This window comes from Phyllobates terribilis, unplaced genomic scaffold (assembly GCF_046119375.1).
Source record: "Phyllobates terribilis strain yellow unplaced genomic scaffold, ASM4611937v1 Scaffold_236__1_contigs__length_3049075, whole genome shotgun sequence".
Taxonomy (NCBI): domain Eukaryota; kingdom Metazoa; phylum Chordata; class Amphibia; order Anura; family Dendrobatidae; genus Phyllobates; species Phyllobates terribilis.
Genome location: NW_027362996.1, coordinates 1,544,999 through 1,564,649, shown reverse-complemented (window position 1 = coordinate 1,564,649; position 19,651 = coordinate 1,544,999). Strand labels below are relative to the sequence as shown.

General features: G+C 45.5%; 14 non-coding genes and 1 pseudogene across 14 annotated transcripts; all 15 read right to left on the bottom strand.

Annotated features, from left to right (window-relative positions):
* Window positions 1–782: 782 nt before the first annotated feature.
* On the bottom strand, window positions 783–973 carry LOC141215550 (U2 spliceosomal RNA). The gene has a single exon (XR_012284613.1). It is a non-coding gene; the product is annotated as a U2 spliceosomal RNA (small nuclear RNA).
* A 1,122-nt stretch (window positions 974–2,095) lies between these two features.
* On the bottom strand, window positions 2,096–2,286 carry LOC141215549 (U2 spliceosomal RNA). Its single transcript, XR_012284612.1, has one exon. It is a non-coding gene; the product is annotated as a U2 spliceosomal RNA (small nuclear RNA).
* Window positions 2,287–3,406: 1,120 nt separating this feature from the next.
* Window positions 3,407–3,597, bottom strand: LOC141215548 (U2 spliceosomal RNA). Its single transcript, XR_012284611.1, has one exon. It is a non-coding gene; the product is annotated as a U2 spliceosomal RNA (small nuclear RNA).
* A 1,122-nt stretch (window positions 3,598–4,719) lies between these two features.
* On the bottom strand, window positions 4,720–4,910 carry LOC141215547 (U2 spliceosomal RNA). Its single transcript, XR_012284610.1, has one exon. It is a non-coding gene; the product is annotated as a U2 spliceosomal RNA (small nuclear RNA).
* A 1,123-nt stretch (window positions 4,911–6,033) lies between these two features.
* Window positions 6,034–6,224, bottom strand: LOC141215546 (U2 spliceosomal RNA). The gene has a single exon (XR_012284609.1). It is a non-coding gene; the product is annotated as a U2 spliceosomal RNA (small nuclear RNA).
* A 1,123-nt stretch (window positions 6,225–7,347) lies between these two features.
* On the bottom strand, window positions 7,348–7,538 carry LOC141216606 (U2 spliceosomal RNA). Its single transcript, XR_012285633.1, has one exon. It is a non-coding gene; the product is annotated as a U2 spliceosomal RNA (small nuclear RNA).
* A 1,126-nt stretch (window positions 7,539–8,664) lies between these two features.
* LOC141216664 (U2 spliceosomal RNA) lies at window positions 8,665–8,855 on the bottom strand. The gene has a single exon (XR_012285688.1). It is a non-coding gene; the product is annotated as a U2 spliceosomal RNA (small nuclear RNA).
* A 1,120-nt stretch (window positions 8,856–9,975) lies between these two features.
* Window positions 9,976–10,166, bottom strand: LOC141215545 (U2 spliceosomal RNA). Its single transcript, XR_012284608.1, has one exon. It is a non-coding gene; the product is annotated as a U2 spliceosomal RNA (small nuclear RNA).
* A 1,125-nt stretch (window positions 10,167–11,291) lies between these two features.
* On the bottom strand, window positions 11,292–11,482 carry LOC141215544 (U2 spliceosomal RNA). The gene has a single exon (XR_012284607.1). It is a non-coding gene; the product is annotated as a U2 spliceosomal RNA (small nuclear RNA).
* Window positions 11,483–12,601: 1,119 nt separating this feature from the next.
* Window positions 12,602–12,792, bottom strand: LOC141215543 (U2 spliceosomal RNA). Its single transcript, XR_012284606.1, has one exon. It is a non-coding gene; the product is annotated as a U2 spliceosomal RNA (small nuclear RNA).
* A 1,121-nt stretch (window positions 12,793–13,913) lies between these two features.
* Window positions 13,914–14,104, bottom strand: LOC141215542 (U2 spliceosomal RNA). The gene has a single exon (XR_012284605.1). It is a non-coding gene; the product is annotated as a U2 spliceosomal RNA (small nuclear RNA).
* A 1,121-nt stretch (window positions 14,105–15,225) lies between these two features.
* On the bottom strand, window positions 15,226–15,416 carry LOC141215541 (U2 spliceosomal RNA). The gene has a single exon (XR_012284604.1). It is a non-coding gene; the product is annotated as a U2 spliceosomal RNA (small nuclear RNA).
* Window positions 15,417–16,537: 1,121 nt separating this feature from the next.
* Window positions 16,538–16,732, bottom strand: LOC141216795 (U2 spliceosomal RNA). The gene has a single exon (XR_012285802.1). It is a non-coding gene; the product is annotated as a U2 spliceosomal RNA (small nuclear RNA).
* Window positions 16,733–17,507: 775 nt separating this feature from the next.
* On the bottom strand, window positions 17,508–17,599 carry LOC141216960 (U2 spliceosomal RNA; annotated as a pseudogene).
* Window positions 17,600–18,723: 1,124 nt separating this feature from the next.
* LOC141215539 (U2 spliceosomal RNA) lies at window positions 18,724–18,914 on the bottom strand. Its single transcript, XR_012284602.1, has one exon. It is a non-coding gene; the product is annotated as a U2 spliceosomal RNA (small nuclear RNA).
* Window positions 18,915–19,651: the final 737 nt, after the last annotated feature.

Genomic DNA, 19,651 nt, shown 5'->3' with positions numbered 1-19,651 from the left:
GCTGGCTGTCCAGCAGCAGACTGAAGGTGGCTGCTGCTGTGCGCAGGTATATAAAGGCTCAGAGCCTATTATGACACGCGCAGCCAGCGTTCCATTGCCACATTCCGTCTACTGCAGGCGGGATACCTGGATGGCTGAATGTCACTGAGAAGCTCACAGAGACCGCCATAAGCAACAGTTTAAAAGAATGCCACAGACTAATCAACCAAACTTTTTGGGTTGGTTTCTCTTTTATAGTCTGCAGGCATTAAATGAAAGAAGTCAGTGTTCCAGCAGAGGGAGACAACGTTTCAGAAAAGGCATTGTAGCAAACCAAAAAAGAAATTTTAAGCGCAGCAGAGTAACCAGCTCACATACCTGTTAGCTCAGGTGAGTTTAAAAGGCTGCTGTTGATAACAAGGGCATTTGCTAAATAGATGGTGTGTGTGCAACAATATACTGAAAGGTCAATTATATTGTGCAGCTTATCTCACCACCTGTAGTTATTTAGGTGAAAGCTCCAAAATGCTTGCCTAATATGTCTGTTTATCCAAAAGGAAGTATAGAGGGAGAGCTAGATAGATAGCATTGCATTACATTACATTACATGGCAATGCAATGCACAGTTGCTGAAGTTGAACCAAAATGAGCTTGTCATCTGGCTTCTGCAACTTTTAACATGAAAAATCCAATGAGGAGAAGAAAAGCAAAGCCAAAGAGTCCATCCCAAAATCCGACAAACAAGCAAAATGAACAAAAAGCATTGAATTCAATTCTTTCTGATTTTAGAAACTGCATTAAAGAAGGGGTGCACCGGTCCTGGAGATACTGCAATACCAGGTCAATGCGTGGAGTGGACAGAGCAAGCTCTTTTTCCATCTCCCTGTTCTAAAAATCCATTTAATATATGGTCCCCAGATAGGGGACGTATCAGATATTAAACTGATAAGAACAGATACTACACTTGATCTTAGCCAAAAGGCCGAGAAGCGATAACCAGAATTGGTTTCCGACTACGGTGCCACCCAAGGATTCTGAAAAGTCCATTTGTGGAGATGGCCACCTGGACTCCCGTTAAGAAGACATGCTGTCAACCTCTAGATCCCTCACATGCCTGCACTTTTCGGCTTGCTGCTGCTGCAATCCACGCGTTTTAGATCTGCATAACTCCACCTCTTTTAGCACAGTACCCTCAACCCCCGGCTGTTCCCACCCGCCTCAACACCGTTGGAAGGGAGGAGAACCAATTAAGGCGGGGGGGGGGGGTGGAACGAGCAGCTGTCTACCCTTAGCAGGAGGGTTGCTGATTAATTACCTCTCCTGCTGCTGCTGCTGCTGGCTGTCCAGCAGCAGACTGAAGGTGGCTGCTGCTGTGCGCAGGTATATAAAGGCTCAGAGCCTATTATGACACGCGCAGCCAGCGTTCCATTGCCACATTCCGTCTACTGCAGGCGGGATACCTGGATGGCTGAATGTCACTGAGAAGCTCACAGAGACCGCCATAAGCAACAGTTTAAAAGAATGCCACAGACTAATCAACCAAACTTTTTGGGTTGGTTTCTCTTTTATAGTCTGCAGGCATTAAATGAAAGAAGTCAGTGTTCCAGCAGAGGGAGACAACGTTTCAGAAAAGGCATTGTAGCAAACCAAAAAAGAAATTTTAAGCGCAGCAGAGTAACCAGCTCACATACCTGTTAGCTCAGGTGAGTTTAAAAGGCTGCTGTTGATAACAAGGGCATTTGCTAAATAGATGGTGTGTGTGCAACAATATACTGAAAGGTCAATTATATTGTGCAGCTTATCTCACCACCTGTAGTTATTTAGGTGAAAGCTCCAAAATGCTTGCCTAATATGTCTGTTTATCCAAAAGGAAGTATAGAGGGAGAGCTAGATAGATAGCATTGCATTACATTACATTACATGGCAATGCAATGCACAGTTGCTGAAGTTGAACCAAAATGAGCTTGTCATCTGGCTTCTGCAACTTTTAACATGAAAAATCCAATGAGGAGAAGAAAAGCAAAGCCAAAGAGTCCATCCCAAAATCCGACAAACAAGCAAAATGAACAAAAAGCATTGAATTCAATTCTTTCTGATTTTAGAAACTGCATTAAAGAAGGGGTGCACCGGTCCTGGAGATACTGCAATACCAGGTCAATGCGTGGAGTGGACAGAGCAAGCTCTTTTTCCATCTCCCTGTTCTAAAAATCCATTTAATATATGGTCCCCAGATAGGGGACGTATCAGATATTAAACTGATAAGAACAGATACTACACTTGATCTTAGCCAAAAGGCCGAGAAGCGATAACCAGAATTGGTTTCCGACTACGGTGCCACCCAAGGATTCTGAAAAGTCCATTTGTGGAGATGGCCACCTGGACTCCCGTTAAGAAGACATGCTGTCAACCTCTAGATCCCTCACATGCCTGCACTTTTCGGCTTGCTGCTGCTGCAATCCACGCGTTTTAGATCTGCATAACTCCACCTCTTTTAGCACAGTACCCTCAACCCCCGGCTGTTCCCACCCGCCTCAACACCGTTGGAAGGGAGGAGAACCAATTAAGGCGGGGGGGGGGTGGAACGAGCAGCTGTCTACCCTTAGCAGGAGGGTTGCTGATTAATTACCTCTCCTGCTGCTGCTGCTGCTGGCTGTCCAGCAGCAGACTGAAGGTGGCTGCTGCTGTGCGCAGGTATATAAAGGCTCAGAGCCTATTATGACATGCGCAGCCAGCGTTCCATTGCCACATTCCGTCTACTGCAGGCAGGATACCTGGATGGCTGAATGTCACTGAGAAGCTCACAGAGACCGCCATAAGCAACAGTTTAAAAGAATGCCACAGACTAATCAACCAAACTTTTTGGGTTGGTTTCTCTTTTATAGTCTGCAGGCATTAAATGAAAGAAGTCAGTGTTCCAGCAGAGGGAGACAACGTTTCAGAAAAGGCATTGTAGCAAACCAAAAAAGAAATTTTAAGCGCAGCAGAGTAACCAGCTCACATACCTGTTAGCTCAGGTGAGTTTAAAAGGCTGCTGTTGATAACAAGGGCATTTGCTAAATAGATGGTGTGTGTGCAACAATATACTGAAAGGTCAATTATATTGTGCAGCTTATCTCACCACCTGTAGTTATTTAGGTGAAAGCTCCAAAATGCTTGCCTAATATGTCTGTTTATCCAAAAGGAAGTATAGAGGGAGAGCTAGATAGATAGCATTGCATTACATTACATTACATGGCAATGCAATGCACAGTTGCTGAAGTTGAACCAAAATGAGCTTGTCATCTGGCTTCTGCAACTTTTAACATGAAAAATCCAATGAGGAGAAGAAAAGCAAAGCCAAAGAGTCCATCCCAAAATCCGACAAACAAGCAAAATGAACAAAAAGCATTGAATTCAATTCTTTCTGATTTTAGAAACTGCATTAAAGAAGGGGTGCACCGGTCCTGGAGATACTGCAATACCAGGTCAATGCGTGGAGTGGACAGAGCAAGCTCTTTTTCCATCTCCCTGTTCTAAAAATCCATTTAATATATGGTCCCCAGATAGGGGACGTATCAGATATTAAACTGATAAGAACAGATACTACACTTGATCTTAGCCAAAAGGCCGAGAAGCGATAACCAGAATTGGTTTCCGACTACGGTGCCACCCAAGGATTCTGAAAAGTCCATTTGTGGAGATGGCCACCTGGACTCCCGTTAAGAAGACATGCTGTCAACCTCTAGATCCCTCACATGCCTGCACTTTTCGGCTTGCTGCTGCTGCAATCCACGCGTTTTAGATCTGCATAACTCCACCTCTTTTAGCACAGTACCCTCAACCCCCGGCTGTTCCCACCCGCCTCAACACCGTTGGAAGGGAGGAGAACCAATTAAGGCGGGGGGGGGGGGTGGAACGAGCAGCTGTCTACCCTTAGCAGGAGGGTTGCTGATTAATTACCTCTCCTGCTGCTGCTGCTGCTGGCTGTCCAGCAGCAGACTGAAGGTGGCTGCTGCTGTGCGCAGGTATATAAAGGCTCAGAGCCTATTATGACATGCGCAGCCAGCGTTCCATTGCCACATTCCGTCTACTGCAGGCAGGATACCTGGATGGCTGAATGTCACTGAGAAGCTCACAGAGACCGCCATAAGCAACAGTTTAAAAGAATGCCACAGACTAATCAACCAAACTTTTTGGGTTGGTTTCTCTTTTATAGTCTGCAGGCATTAAATGAAAGAAGTCAGTGTTCCAGCAGAGGGAGACAACGTTTCAGAAAAGGCATTGTAGCAAACCAAAAAAGAAATTTTAAGCGCAGCAGAGTAACCAGCTCACATACCTGTTAGCTCAGGTGAGTTTAAAAGGCTGCTGTTGATAACAAGGGCATTTGCTAAATAGATGGTGTGTGTGCAACAATATACTGAAAGGTCAATTATATTGTGCAGCTTATCTCACCACCTGTAGTTATTTAGGTGAAAGCTCCAAAATGCTTGCCTAATATGTCTGTTTATCCAAAAGGAAGTATAGAGGGAGAGCTAGATAGATAGCATTGCATTACATTACATTACATGGCAATGCAATGCACAGTTGCTGAAGTTGAACCAAAATGAGCTTGTCATCTGGCTTCTGCAACTTTTAACATGAAAAATCCAATGAGGAGAAGAAAAGCAAAGCCAAAGAGTCCATCCCAAAATCCGACAAACAAGCAAAATGAACAAAAAGCATTGAATTCAATTCTTTCTGATTTTAGAAACTGCATTAAAGAAGGGGTGCACCGGTCCTGGAGATACTGCAATACCAGGTCAATGCGTGGAGTGGACAGAGCAAGCTCTTTTTCCATCTCCCTGTTCTAAAAATCCATTTAATATATGGTCCCCAGATAGGGGACGTATCAGATATTAAACTGATAAGAACAGATACTACACTTGATCTTAGCCAAAAGGCCGAGAAGCGATAACCAGAATTGGTTTCCGACTACGGTGCCACCCAAGGATTCTGAAAAGTCCATTTGTGGAGATGGCCACCTGGACTCCCGTTAAGAAGACATGCTGTCAACCTCTAGATCCCTCACATGCCTGCACTTTTCGGCTTGCTGCTGCTGCAATCCACGCGTTTTAGATCTGCATAACTCCACCTCTTTTAGCACAGTACCCTCAACCCCCGGCTGTTCCCACCCGCCTCAACACCGTTGGAAGGGAGGAGAACCAATTAAGGCGGGGGGGGGGGGGTGGAACGAGCAGCTGTCTACCCTTAGCAGGAGGGTTGCTGATTAATTACCTCTCCTGCTGCTGCTGCTGCTGGCTGTCCAGCAGCAGACTGAAGGTGGCTGCTGCTGTGCGCAGGTATATAAAGGCTCAGAGCCTATTATGACACGCGCAGCCAGCGTTCCATTGCCACATTCCGTCTACTGCAGGCGGGATACCTGGATGGCTGAATGTCACTGAGAAGCTCACAGAGACCGCCATAAGCAACAGTTTAAAAGAATGCCACAGACTAATCAACCAAACTTTTTGGGTTGGTTTCTCTTTTATAGTCTGCAGGCATTAAATGAAAGAAGTCAGTGTTCCAGCAGAGGGAGACAACGTTTCAGAAAAGGCATTGTAGCAAACCAAAAAAGAAATTTTAAGCGCAGCATAGTAACCAGCTCACATACCTGTTAGCTCAGGTGAGTTTAAAAGGCTGCTGTTGATAACAAGGGCATTTGCTAAATAGATGGTGTGTGTGCAACAATATACTGAAAGGTCAATTATATTGTGCAGCTTATCTCACCACCTGTAGTTATTTAGGTGAAAGCTCCAAAATGCTTGCCTAATATGTCTGTTTATCCAAAAGGAAGTATAGAGGGAGAGCTAGATAGATAGCATTGCATTACATTACATTACATGGCAATGCAATGCACAGTTGCTGAAGTTGAACCAAAATGAGCTTGTCATCTGGCTTCTGCAACTTTTAACATGAAAAATCCAATGAGGAGAAGAAAAGCAAAGCCAAAGAGTCCATCCCAAAATCCGACAAACAAGCAAAATGAACAAAAAGCATTGAATTCAATTCTTTCTGATTTTAGAAACTGCATTAAAGAAGGGGTGCACCGGTCCTGGAGATACTGCAATACCAGGTCAATGCGTGGAGTGGACAGAGCAAGCTCTTTTTCCATCTCCCTGTTCTAAAAATCCATTTAATATATGGTCCCCAGATAGGGGACGTATCAGATATTAAACTGATAAGAACAGATACTACACTTGATCTTAGCCAAAAGGCCGAGAAGCGATAACCAGAATTGGTTTCCGACTACGGTGCCACCCAAGGATTCTGAAAAGTCCATTTGTGGAGATGGCCACCTGGACTCCCGTTAAGAAGACATGCTGTCAACCTCTAGATCCCTCACATGCCTGCACTTTTCGGCTTGCTGCTGCTGCAATCCACGCGTTTTAGATCTGCATAACTCCACCTCTTTTAGCACAGTACCCTCAACCCCCGGCTGTTCCCACCCGCCTCAACACCGTTGGAAGGGAGGAGAACCAATTAAGGCGGGGGGGGGGGGGTGGAACGAGCAGCTGTCTACCCTTAGCAGGAGGGTTGCTGATTAATTACCTCTCCTGCTGCTGCTGCTGCTGGCTGTCCAGCAGCAGACTGAAGGTGGCTGCTGCTGTGCGCAGGTATATAAAGGCTCAGAGCCTATTATGACACGCGCAGCCAGCGTTCCATTGCCACATTCCGTCTACTGCAGGCGGGATACCTGGATGGCTGAATGTCACTGAGAAGCTCACAGAGACCGCCATAAGCAACAGTTTAAAAGAATGCCACAGACTAATCAACCAAACTTTTTGGGTTGGTTTCTCTTTTATAGTCTGCAGGCATTAAATGAAAGAAGTCAGTGTTCCAGCAGAGGGAGACAACGTTTCAGAAAAGGCATTGTAGCAAACCAAAAAAGAAATTTTAAGCGCAGCAGAGTAACCAGCTCACATACCTGTTAGCTCAGGTGAGTTTAAAAGGCTGCTGTTGATAACAAGGGCATTTGCTAAATAGATGGTGTGTGTGCAACAATATACTGAAAGGTCAATTATATTGTGCAGCTTATCTCACCACCTGTAGTTATTTAGGTGAAAGCTCCAAAATGCTTGCCTAATATGTCTGTTTATCCAAAAGGAAGTATAGAGGGAGAGCTAGATAGATAGCATTGCATTACATTACATTACATGGCAATGCAATGCACAGTTGCTGAAGTTGAACCAAAATGAGCTTGTCATCTGGCTTCTGCAACTTTTAACATGAAAAATCCAATGAGGAGAAGAAAAGCAAAGCCAAAGAGTCCATCCCAAAATCCGACAAACAAGCAAAATGAACAAAAAGCATTGAATTCAATTCTTTCTGATTTTAGAAACTGCATTAAAGAAGGGGTGCACCGGTCCTGGAGATACTGCAATACCAGCTCAATGCGTGGAGTGGACAGAGCAAGCTCTTTTTCCATCTCCCTGTTCTAAAAATCCATTTAATATATGGTCCCCAGATAGGGGACGTATCAGATATTAAACTGATAAGAACAGATACTACACTTGATCTTAGCCAAAAGGCCGAGAAGCGATAACCAGAATTGGTTTCCGACTACGGTGCCACCCAAGGATTCTGAAAAGTCCATTTGTGGAGATGGCCACCTGGACTCCCGTTAAGAAGACATGCTGTCAACCTCTAGATCCCTCACATGCCTGCACTTTTCGGCTTGCTGCTGCTGCAATCCACGCGTTTTAGATCTGCATAACTCCACCTCTTTTAGCACAGTACCCTCAACCCCCGGCTGTTCCCACCCGCCTCAACACCGTTGGAAGGGAGGAGAACCAATTAAGGCGGGGGTGGGGGGGGGGTGGAACGAGCAGCTGTCTACCCTTAGCAGGAGGGTTGCTGATTAATTACCTCTCCTGCTGCTGCTGCTGCTGGCTGTCCAGCAGCAGACTGAAGGTGGCTGCTGCTGTGCGCAGGTATATAAAGGCTCAGAGCCTATTATGACACGCGCAGCCAGCGTTCCATTGCCACATTCCGTCTACTGCAGGCGGGATACCTGGATGGCTGAATGTCACTGAGAAGCTCACAGAGACCGCCATAAGCAACAGTTTAAAAGAATGCCACAGACTAATCAACCAAACTTTTTGGGTTGGTTTCTCTTTTATAGTCTGCAGGCATTAAATGAAAGAAGTCAGTGTTCCAGCAGAGGGAGACAACGTTTCAGAAAAGGCATTGTAGCAAACCAAAAAAGAAATTTTAAGCGCAGCAGAGTAACCAGCTCACATACCTGTTAGCTCAGGTGAGTTTAAAAGGCTGCTGTTGATAACAAGGGCATTTGCTAAATAGATGGTGTGTGTGCAACAATATACTGAAAGGTCAATTATATTGTGCAGCTTATCTCACCACCTGTAGTTATTTAGGTGAAAGCTCCAAAATGCTTGCCTAATATGTCTGTTTATCCAAAAGGAAGTATAGAGGGAGAGCTAGATAGATAGCATTGCATTACATTACATTACATGGCAATGCAATGCACAGTTGCTGAAGTTGAACCAAAATGAGCTTGTCATCTGGCTTCTGCAACTTTTAACATGAAAAATCCAATGAGGAGAAGAAAAGCAAAGCCAAAGAGTCCATCCCAAAATCCGACAAACAAGCAAAATGAACAAAAAGCATTGAATTCAATTCTTTCTGATTTTAGAAACTGCATTAAAGAAGGGGTGCACCGGTCCTGGAGATACTGCAATACCAGGTCAATGCGTGGAGTGGACAGAGCAAGCTCTTTTTCCATCTCCCTGTTCTAAAAATCCATTTAATATATGGTCCCCAGATAGGGGACGTATCAGATATTAAACTGATAAGAACAGATACTACACTTGAACTTAGCCAAAAGGCCGAGAAGCGATAACCAGAATTGGTTTCCGACTACGGTGCCACCCAAGGATTCTGAAAAGTCCATTTGTGGAGATGGCCACCTGGACTCCCGTTAAGAAGACATGCTGTCAACCTCTAGATCCCTCACATGCCTGCACTTTTCGGCTTGCTGCTGCTGCAATCCACGCGTTTTAGATCTGCATAACTCCACCTCTTTTAGCACAGTACCCTCAACCCCCGGCTGTTCCCACCCGCCTCAACACCGTTGGAAGGGAGGAGAACCAATTAAGGCGGGGGGGGGGTGGAACGAGCAGCTGTCTACCCTTAGCAGGAGGGTTGCTGATTAATTACCTCTCCTGCTGCTGCTGCTGCTGGCTGTCCAGCAGCAGACTGAAGGTGGCTGCTGCTGTGCGCAGGTATATAAAGGCTCAGAGCCTATTATGACACGCGCAGCCAGCGTTCCATTGCCACATTCCGTCTACTGCAGGCGGGATACCTGGATGGCTGAATGTCACTGAGAAGCTCACAGAGACCGCCATAAGCAACAGTTTAAAAGAATGCCACAGACTAATCAACCAAACTTTTTGGGTTGGTTTCTCTTTTATAGTCTGCAGGCATTAAATGAAAGAAGTCAGTGTTCCAGCAGAGGGAGACAACGTTTCAGAAAAGGCATTGTAGCAAACCAAAAAAGAAATTTTAAGCGCAGCAGAGTAACCAGCTCACATACCTGTTAGCTCAGGTGAGTTTAAAAGGCTGCTGTTGATAACAAGGGCATTTGCTAAATAGATGGTGTGTGTGCAACAATATACTGAAAGGTCAATTATATTGTGCAGCTTATCTCACCACCTGTAGTTATTTAGGTGAAAGCTCCAAAATGCTTGCCTAATATGTCTGTTTATCCAAAAGGAAGTATAGAGGGAGAGCTAGATAGATAGCATTGCATTACATTACATTACATGGCAATGCAATGCACAGTTGCTGAAGTTGAACCAAAATGAGCTTGTCATCTGGCTTCTGCAACTTTTAACATGAAAAATCCAATGAGGAGAAGAAAAGCAAAGCCAAAGAGTCCATCCCAAAATCCGACAAACAAGCAAAATGAACAAAAAGCATTGAATTCAATTCTTTCTGATTTTAGAAACTGCATTAAAGAAGGGGTGCACCGGTCCTGGAGATACTGCAATACCAGGTCAATGCGTGGAGTGGACAGAGCAAGCTCTTTTTCCATCTCCCTGTTCTAAAAATCCATTTAATATATGGTCCCCAGATAGGGGACGTATCAGATATTAAACTGATAAGAACAGATACTACACTTGATCTTAGCCAAAAGGCCGAGAAGCGATAACCAGAATTGGTTTCCGACTACGGTGCCACCCAAGGATTCTGAAAAGTCCATTTGTGGAGATGGCCACCTGGACTCCCGTTAAGAAGACATGCTGTCAACCTCTAGATCCCTCACATGCCTGCACTTTTCGGCTTGCTGCTGCTGCAATCCACGCGTTTTAGATCTGCATAACTCCACCTCTTTTAGCACAGTACCCTCAACCCCCGGCTGTTCCCACCCGCCTCAACACCGTTGGAAGGGAGGAGAACCAATTAAGGCGGGGGGGGGGGGGGGTGGAACGAGCAGCTGTCTACCCTTAGCAGGAGGGTTGCTGATTAATTACCTCTCCTGCTGCTGCTGCTGCTGGCTGTCCAGCAGCAGACTGAAGGTGGCTGCTGCTGTGCGCAGGTATATAAAGGCTCAGAGCCTATTATGACACGCGCAGCCAGCGTTCCATTGCCACATTCCGTCTACTGCAGGCGGGATACCTGGATGGCTGAATGTCACTGAGAAGCTCACAGAGACCGCCATAAGCAACAGTTTAAAAGAATGCCACAGACTAATCAACCAAACTTTTTGGGTTGGTTTCTCTTTTATAGTCTGCAGGCATTAAATGAAAGAAGTCAGTGTTCCAGCAGAGGGAGACAACGTTTCAGAAAAGGCATTGTAGCAAACCAAAAAAGAAATTTTAAGCGCAGCAGAGTAACCAGCTCACATACCTGTTAGCTCAGGTGAGTTTAAAAGGCTGCTGTTGATAACAAGGGCATTTGCTAAATAGATGGTGTGTGTGCAACAATATACTGAAAGGTCAATTATATTGTGCAGCTTATCTCACCACCTGTAGTTATTTAGGTGAAAGCTCCAAAATGCTTGCCTAATATGTCTGTTTATCCAAAAGGAAGTATAGAGGGAGAGCTAGATAGATAGCATTGCATTACATTACATTACATGGCAATGCAATGCACAGTTGCTGAAGTTGAACCAAAATGAGCTTGTCATCTGGCTTCTGCAACTTTTAACATGAAAAATCCAATGAGGAGAAGAAAAGCAAAGCCAAAGAGTCCATCCCAAAATCCGACAAACAAGCAAAATGAACAAAAAGCATTGAATTCAATTCTTTCTGATTTTAGAAACTGCATTAAAGAAGGGGTGCACCGGTCCTGGAGATACTGCAATACCAGGTCAATGCGTGGAGTGGACAGAGCAAGCTCTTTTTCCATCTCCCTGTTCTAAAAATCCATTTAATATATGGTCCCCAGATAGGGGACGTATCAGATATTAAACTGATAAGAACAGATACTACACTTGATCTTAGCCAAAAGGCCGAGAAGCGATAACCAGAATTGGTTTCCGACTACGGTGCCACCCAAGGATTCTGAAAAGTCCATTTGTGGAGATGGCCACCTGGACTCCCGTTAAGAAGACATGCTGTCAACCTCTAGATCCCTCACATGCCTGCACTTTTCGGCTTGCTGCTGCTGCAATCCACGCGTTTTAGATCTGCATAACTCCACCTCTTTTAGCACAGTACCCTCAACCCCCGGCTGTTCCCACCCGCCTCAACACCGTTGGAAGGGAGGAGAACCAATTAAGGCGGGGGGGGGTGGAACGAGCAGCTGTCTACCCTTAGCAGGAGGGTTGCTGATTAATTACCTCTCCTGCTGCAGCTGCTGCTGGCTGTCCAGCAGCAGACTGAAGGTGGCTGCTGCTGTGCGCAGGTATATAAAGGCTCAGAGCCTATTATGACACGCGCAGCCAGCGTTCCATTGCCACATTCCGTCTACTGCAGGCGGGATACCTGGATGGCTGAATGTCACTGAGAAGCTCACAGAGACCGCCATAAGCAACAGTTTAAAAGAATGCCACAGACTAATCAACCAAACTTTTTGGGTTGGTTTCTCTTTTATAGTCTGCAGGCATTAAATGAAAGAAGTCAGTGTTCCAGCAGAGGGAGACAACGTTTCAGAAAAGGCATTGTAGCAAACCAAAAAAGAAATTTTAAGCGCAGCAGAGTAACCAGCTCACATACCTGTTAGCTCAGGTGAGTTTAAAAGGCTGCTGTTGATAACAAGGGCATTTGCTAAATAGATGGTGTGTGTGCAACAATATACTGAAAGGTCAATTATATTGTGCAGCTTATCTCACCACCTGTAGTTATTTAGGTGAAAGCTCCAAAATGCTTGCCTAATATGTCTGTTTATCCAAAAGGAAGTATAGAGGGAGAGCTAGATAGATAGCATTGCATTACATTACATTACATGGCAATGCAATGCACAGTTGCTGAAGTTGAACCAAAATGAGCTTGTCATCTGGCTTCTGCAACTTTTAACATGAAAAATCCAATGAGGAGAAGAAAAGCAAAGCCAAAGAGTCCATCCCAAAATCTGACAAACAAGCAAAATGAACAAAAAGCATTGAATTCAACTCTTTCTGATTTTAGAAACTGCATTAAAGAAGGGGTGCACCGGTCCTGGAGATACTGCAATACCAGGTCAATGCGTGGAGTGGACAGAGCAAGCTCTTTTTCCATCTCCCTGTTCTAAAAATCCATTTAATATATGGTCCCCAGATAGGGGACGTATCAGATATTAAACTGATAAGAACAGATACTACACTTGATCTTAGCCAAAAGGCCGAGAAGCGATAACCAGAATTGGTTTCCGACTACGGTGCCACCCAAGGATTCTGAAAAGTCCATTTGTGGAGATGGCCACCTGGACTCCCGTTAAGAAGACATGCTGTCAACCTCTAGATCCCTCACATGCCTGCACTTTTCGGCTTGCTGCTGCTGCAATCCACGCGTTTTAGATCTGCATAACTCCACCTCTTTTAGCACAGTACCCTCAACCCCCGGCTGTTCCCACCCGCCTCAACACCGTTGGAAGGGAGGAGAACCAATTAAGGCGGGGGTGGGGGTGGAACGAGCAGCTGTCTACCCTTAGCAGGAGGGTTGCTGATTAATTACCTCTCCTGCTGCTGCTGCTGCTGGCTGTCCAGCAGCAGACTGAAGGTGGCTGCTGCTGTGCGCAGGTATATAAAGGCTCAGAGCCTATTATGACACGCGCAGCCAGCGTTCCATTGCCACATTCCGTCTACTGCAGGCGGGATACCTGGATGGCTGAATGTCACTGAGAAGCTCACAGAGACCGCCATAAGCAACAGTTTAAAAGAATGCCACAGACTAATCAACCAAACTTTTTGGGTTGGTTTCTCTTTTATAGTCTGCAGGCATTAAATGAAAGAAGTCAGTGTTCCAGCAGAGGGAGACAACGTTTCAGAAAAGGCATTGTAGCAAACCAAAAAAGAAATTTTAAGCGCAGCAGAGTAACCAGCTCACATACCTGTTAGCTCAGGTGAGTTTAAAAGGCTGCTGTTGATAACAAGGGCATTTGCTAAATAGATGGTGTGTGTGCAACAATATACTGAAAGGTCAATTATATTGTGCAGCTTATCTCACCACCTGTAGTTATTTAGGTGAAAGCTCCAAAATGCTTGCCTAATATGTCTGTTTATCCAAAAGGAAGTATAGAGGGAGAGCTAGATAGATAGCATTGCATTACATTACATTACATGGCAATGCAATGCACAGTTGCTGAAGTTGAACCAAAATGAGCTTGTCATCTGGCTTCTGCAACTTTTAACATGAAAAATCCAATGAGGAGAAGAAAAGCAAAGCCAAAGAGTCCATCCCAAAATCCGACAAACAAGCAAAATGAACAAAAAGCATTGAATTCAATTCTTTCTGATTTTAGAAACTGCATTAAAGAAGGGGTGCACCGGTCCTGGAGATACTGCAATACCAGGTCAATGCGTGGAGTGGACAGAGCAAGCTCTTTTTCCATCTCCCTGTTCTAAAAATCCATTTAATATATGGTCCCCAGATAGGGGACGTATCAGATATTAAACTGATAAGAACAGATACTACACTTGATCTTAGCCAAAAGGCCGAGAAGCGATAACCAGAATTGGTTTCCGACTATGGTGCCACCCAAGGATTCTGAAAAGTCCATTTGTGGAGATGGCCACCTGGACTCCCGTTAAGAAGACATGCTGTCAACCTCTAGATCCCTCACATGCCTGCACTTTTCGGCTTGCTGCTGCTGCAATCCACGCGTTTTAGATCTGCATAACTCCACCTCTTTTAGCACAGTGCCCTCAACCCCCGGATGTTCCCACCCGCCTCAACACCGTTGGAAGGGAGGAGAACCAATTAAGGCGGGGGGGGGGGTGGAACGAGCAGCTGTCTACCCTTAGCAGGAGGGTTGCTGATTAATTACCTCTCCTGCTGCTGCTGCTGCTGGCTGTCCAGCAGCAGACTGAAGGTGGCTGCTGCTGTGCGCAGGTATATAAAGGCTCAGAGCCTATTATGACACGCGCAGCCAGCGTTCCATTGCCACATTCCGTCTACTGCAGGCGGGATACCTGGATGGCTGAATGTCACTGAGAAGCTCACAGAGACCGCCATAAGCAACAGTTTAAAAGAATGCCACAGACTAATCAACCAAACTTTTTGGGTTGGTTTCTCTTTTATAGTCTGCAGGCATTAAATGAAAGAAGTCAGTGTTCCAGCAGAGGGAGACAACGTTTCAGAAAAGGCATTGTAGCAAACCAAAAAAGAAATTTTAAGCGCAGCAGAGTAACCAGCTCACATACCTGTTAGCTCAGGTGAGTTTAAAAGGCTGCTGTTGATAACAAGGGCATTTGCTAAATAGATGGTGTGTGTGCAACAATATACTGAAAGGTCAATTATATTGTGCAGCTTATCTCACCACCTGTAGTTATTTAGGTGAAAGCTCCAAAATGCTTGCCTAATATGTCTGTTTATCCAAAAGGAAGTATAGAGGGAGAGCTAGATAGATAGCATTGCATTACATTACATTACATGGCAATGCAATGCACAGTTGCTGAAGTTGAACCAAAATGAGCTTGTCATCTGGCTTCTGCAACTTTTAACATGAAAAATCCAATGAGGAGAAGAAAAGCAAAGCCAAAGAGTCCATCCCAAAATCCGACAAACAAGCAAAATGAACAAAAAGCATTGAATTCAATTCTTTCTGATTTTAGAAACTGCATTAAAGAAGGGGTGCACCGGTCCTGGAGATACTGCAATACCAGGTCAATGCGTGGAGTGGACAGAGCAAGCTCTTTTTCCATCTCCCTGTTCTAAAAATCCATTTAATATATGGTCCCCAGATAGGGGACGTATCAGATATTAAACTGATAAGAACAGATACTACACTTGATCTTAGCCAAAAGGCCGAGAAGCGATAACCAGAATTGGTTTCCGACTACGGTGCCACCCAAGGATTCTGAAAAGTCCATTTGTGGAGATGGCCACCTGGACTCCCGTTAAGAAAACATGCTGTCAACCTCTAGATCCCTCACATGCCTGCACTTTTCGGCTTGCTGCTGCTGCAATCCACGCGTTTTAGATCTGCATAACTCCACCTCTTTTAGCACAGTACCCTCAACCCCCGGCTGTTCCCACCCGCCTCAACACCGTTGGAAGGGAGGAGAACCAATTAAGGCGGGGGGGGGGGTGGAACGAGCAGCTGTCTACCCTTAGCAGGAGGGTTGCTGATTAATTACCTCTCCTGCTGCTGCTGCTGCTGGCTGTCCAGCAGCAGACTGAAGGTGGCTGCTGCTGTGCGCAGGTATATAAAGGCTCAGAGCCTATTATGACACGCGCAGCCAGCGTTCCATTGCCACATTCCGTCTACTGCAGGCGGGATACCTGGATGGCTGAATGTCACTGAGAAGCTCACAGAGACCGCCATAAGCAACAGTTTAAAAGAATGCCACAGACTAATCAACCAAACTTTTTGGGTTGGTTTCTCTTTTATAGTCTGCAGGCATTAAATGAAAGAAGTCAGTGTTCCAGCAGAGGGAGACAACGTTTCAGAAAAGGCATTGTAGCAAACCAAAAAAGAAATTTTAAGCGCAGCAGAGTAACCAGCTCACATACCTGTTAGCTCAGGTGAGTTTAAAAGGCTGCTGTTGATAACAAGGGCATTTGCTAAATAGATGGTGTATGTGCAACAATATACTGAAAGGTCAATTATATTGTGCAGCTTATCTCACCACCTGTAGTTATTTAGGTGAAAGCTCCAAAATGCTTGCCTAATATGTCTGTTTATCCAAAAGGAAGTATAGAGGGAGAGCTAGATAGATAGCATTGTATTACATTACATTACATGGCAATGCAATGCACAGTTGCTGAAGTTGAACCAAAATGAGCTTGTCATCTGGCTTCTGCAACTTTTAACATGAAAAATCAAATGAGGAGAAGAAAAGCAAAGCCAAAGAGTCCATCCCAAAATCCGACAAACAAGCAAAATGAACAAAAAGCATTGAATTCAATTCTTTCTGATTTTAGAAACTGCATTAAAGAAGGGGTGCACCGGTCCTGGAGATACTGCAATACCAGGTCAATGCGTGGAGTGGACAGAGCAAGCTCTTTTTCCATCTCCCTGTTCTAAAAATCCATTTAATATATGGTCCCCAGATAGGGGACGTATCAGATATTAAACTGATAAGAACAGATAAAAAAATATTTAAAGCCCGAATTCGTGTACAAAACCCGAGTGCGCTTAAAAAAGTGACAAGTGCCACAAAAAAAGTGCACTAGGATGCTGGTCTTCTTGAAACCCTCTCCAAAAGGAGAAGGGTCCCCCAAACCATTCCCCGTCCCTCCGAGCCAAAAGGCCACAGCGAGGAACAGGGACAAAAAGCCACCTCCAGCCGAAGCCAGAGGCGACCCAATCATACCCCCAGCACCTGCCCGAGTTCTCACCCGAACAAGGCACTGGGAGCCAAAGACTGTGCTCCCCTCCCGGAAGAGGGGAGCCAACAACGCTCTCCTCCCGAAAGAGGAGAGCCAGGGGGGTTCAGGGGGGAGCGGAACCTGATGGCCACACACTCCCCCCCTAGACCTGCCAAGAGAGGAACCCGTAAGGGAACCGCATCCCGACAAAATCCTAGTAGGACGTGACACACGTGAATAAGTGGACACACAGTGACAAAGAAATTAAATAAATAGTGAAGGTTTCACAGTATAATACTGCCCGGACCTTCAACCGGGAATTGAAAAATTCCCCATCCTAAGGCCAGAAGGCCCGGAATAAGGGTGTGTGCGAAGAAAGAAAATTTGAAGTGCTTGTGCAAATGTGCCATAAACTCAAGTGGGGTTCCCAATCCCAGTGAGTTAAGGCACCCCAGGGTCATCACTCCTGGGGCACTTCACACTTCGGGCTTTCGATCTTCCCCGGCCCAATGGCGTCGATCCTGGGGGGCCATGCTTTCCACCAGATGACTATATTAGCCACCTGGCGTACTAACAAGCGCCTAAACCCCAGTGTGCATAATGTATCAATCTACTAGGGCGGCCAACATCCAAAACCGCCTTTTCGAAAGATACTACACTTGATCTTAGCCAAAAGGCCGAGAAGCGATAACCAGAATTGGTTTCCGACTACGGTGCCACCCAAGGATTCTGAAAAGTCCATTTGTGGAGATGGCCACCTGGACTCCCGTTAAGAAGACATGCTGTCAACCTCTAGATCCCTCACATGCCTGCACTTTTCGGCTTGCTGCTGCTGCAATCCACGCGTTTTAGATCTGCATAACTCCACCTCTTTTAGCACAGTACCCTCAACCCCCGGCTGTTCCCACCCGCCTCAACACCGTTGGAAGGGAGGAGAACCAATTAAGGCGGGGGGGGGGGGTGGAACGAGCAGCTGTCTACCCTTAGCAGGAGGGTTGCTGATTAATTACCTCTCCTGCTGCTGCTGCTGGCTGTCCAGCAGCAGACTGAAGGTGGCTGCTGCTGTGCGCAGGTATATAAAGGCTCAGAGCCTATTATGACACGCGCAGCCAGCGTTCCATTGCCACATTCCGTCTACTGCAGGCGGGATACCTGGATGGCTGAATGTCACTGAGAAGCTCACAGAGACCGCCATAAGCAACAGTTTAAAAGAATGCCACAGACTAATCAACCAAACTTTTTGGGTTGGTTTCTCTTTTATAGTCTGCAGGCATTAAATGAAAGAAGTCAGTGTTCCAGCAGAGGGAGACAACGTTTCAGAAAAGGCATTGTAGCAAACCAAAAAAGAAATTTTAAGCGCAGCAGAGTAACCAGCTCACATACCTGTTAGCTCAGGTGAGTTTAAAAGGCTGCTGTTGATAACAAGGGCATTTGCTAAATAGATGGTGTGTGTGCAACAATATACTGAAAGGTCAATTATATTGTGCAGCTTATCTCACCACCTGTAGTTATTTAGGTGAAAGCTCCAAAATGCTTGCCTAATATGTCTGTTTATCCAAAAGGAAGTATAGAGGGAGAGCTAGATAGATAGCATTGCATTACATTACATTACATTACATGGCAATGCAATGCACAGTTGCTGAAGTTGAACCAAAATGAGCTTGTCATCTGGCTTCTGCAACTTTTAACATGAAAAATCCAATGAGGAGAAGAAAAGCAAAGCCAAAGAGTCCATCCCAAAATCCGACAAACAAGCAAAATGAACAAAAAGCATTGAATTCAATTCTTTCTGATTTTAGAAACTGCATTAAAGAAGGGGTGCACCGGTCCTGGAGATACTGCAATACCAGGTCAATGCGTGGAGTGGACAGAGCAAGCTCTTTTTCCATCTCCCTGTTCTAAAAATCCATTTAATATATGGTCCCCAGATAGGGGACGTATCAGATATTAAACTGATAAGAACAGATACTACACTTGATCTTAGCCAAAAGGCCGAGAAGCGATAACCAGAATTGGTTTCCGACTACGGTGCCACCCAAGGATTCTGAAAAGTCCATTTGTGGAGATGGCCACCTGGACTCCCGTTAAGAAGACATGCTGTCAACCTCTAGATCCCTCACATGCCTGCACTTTTCGGCTTGCTGCTGCTGCAATCCACGCGTTTTAGATCTGCATAACTCCACCTCTTTTAGCACAGTACCCTCAACCCCCGGCTGTTCCCACCCGCCTCAACACCGTTGGAAGGGAGGAGAACCAATTAAGGCGGGGGGGGGGGTGGAACGAGCAGCTGTCTACCCTTAGCAGGAGGGTTGCTGATTAATTACCTCTCCTGCTGCTGCTGCTGCTGGCTGTCCAGCAGCAGACTGAAGGTGGCTGCTGCTGTGCGCAGGTATATAAAGGCTCAGAGCCTATTATGACACGCGCAGCCAGCGTTCCATTGCCACATTCCGTCTACTGCAGGCGGGATACCTGGATGGCTGAATGTCACTGAGAAGCTCACAGAGACCGCCATAAGCAACAGTTTAAAAGAATGCCACAGACTAATCAACCAAACTTTTTGGGTTGGTTTCTCTTTTATAGTCTGCAGGCATTAAATGAAAGAAGTCAGTGTTCCAGCAGAGGGAGACAACGTTTCAGAAAAGGCATTGTAGCAAACCAAAAAAGAAATTTTAAGCGCAGCAGAGTAACCAGCTCACATACCTGTTAGCTCAGGTGAGTTTAAAAGGCTGCTGTTGATAACA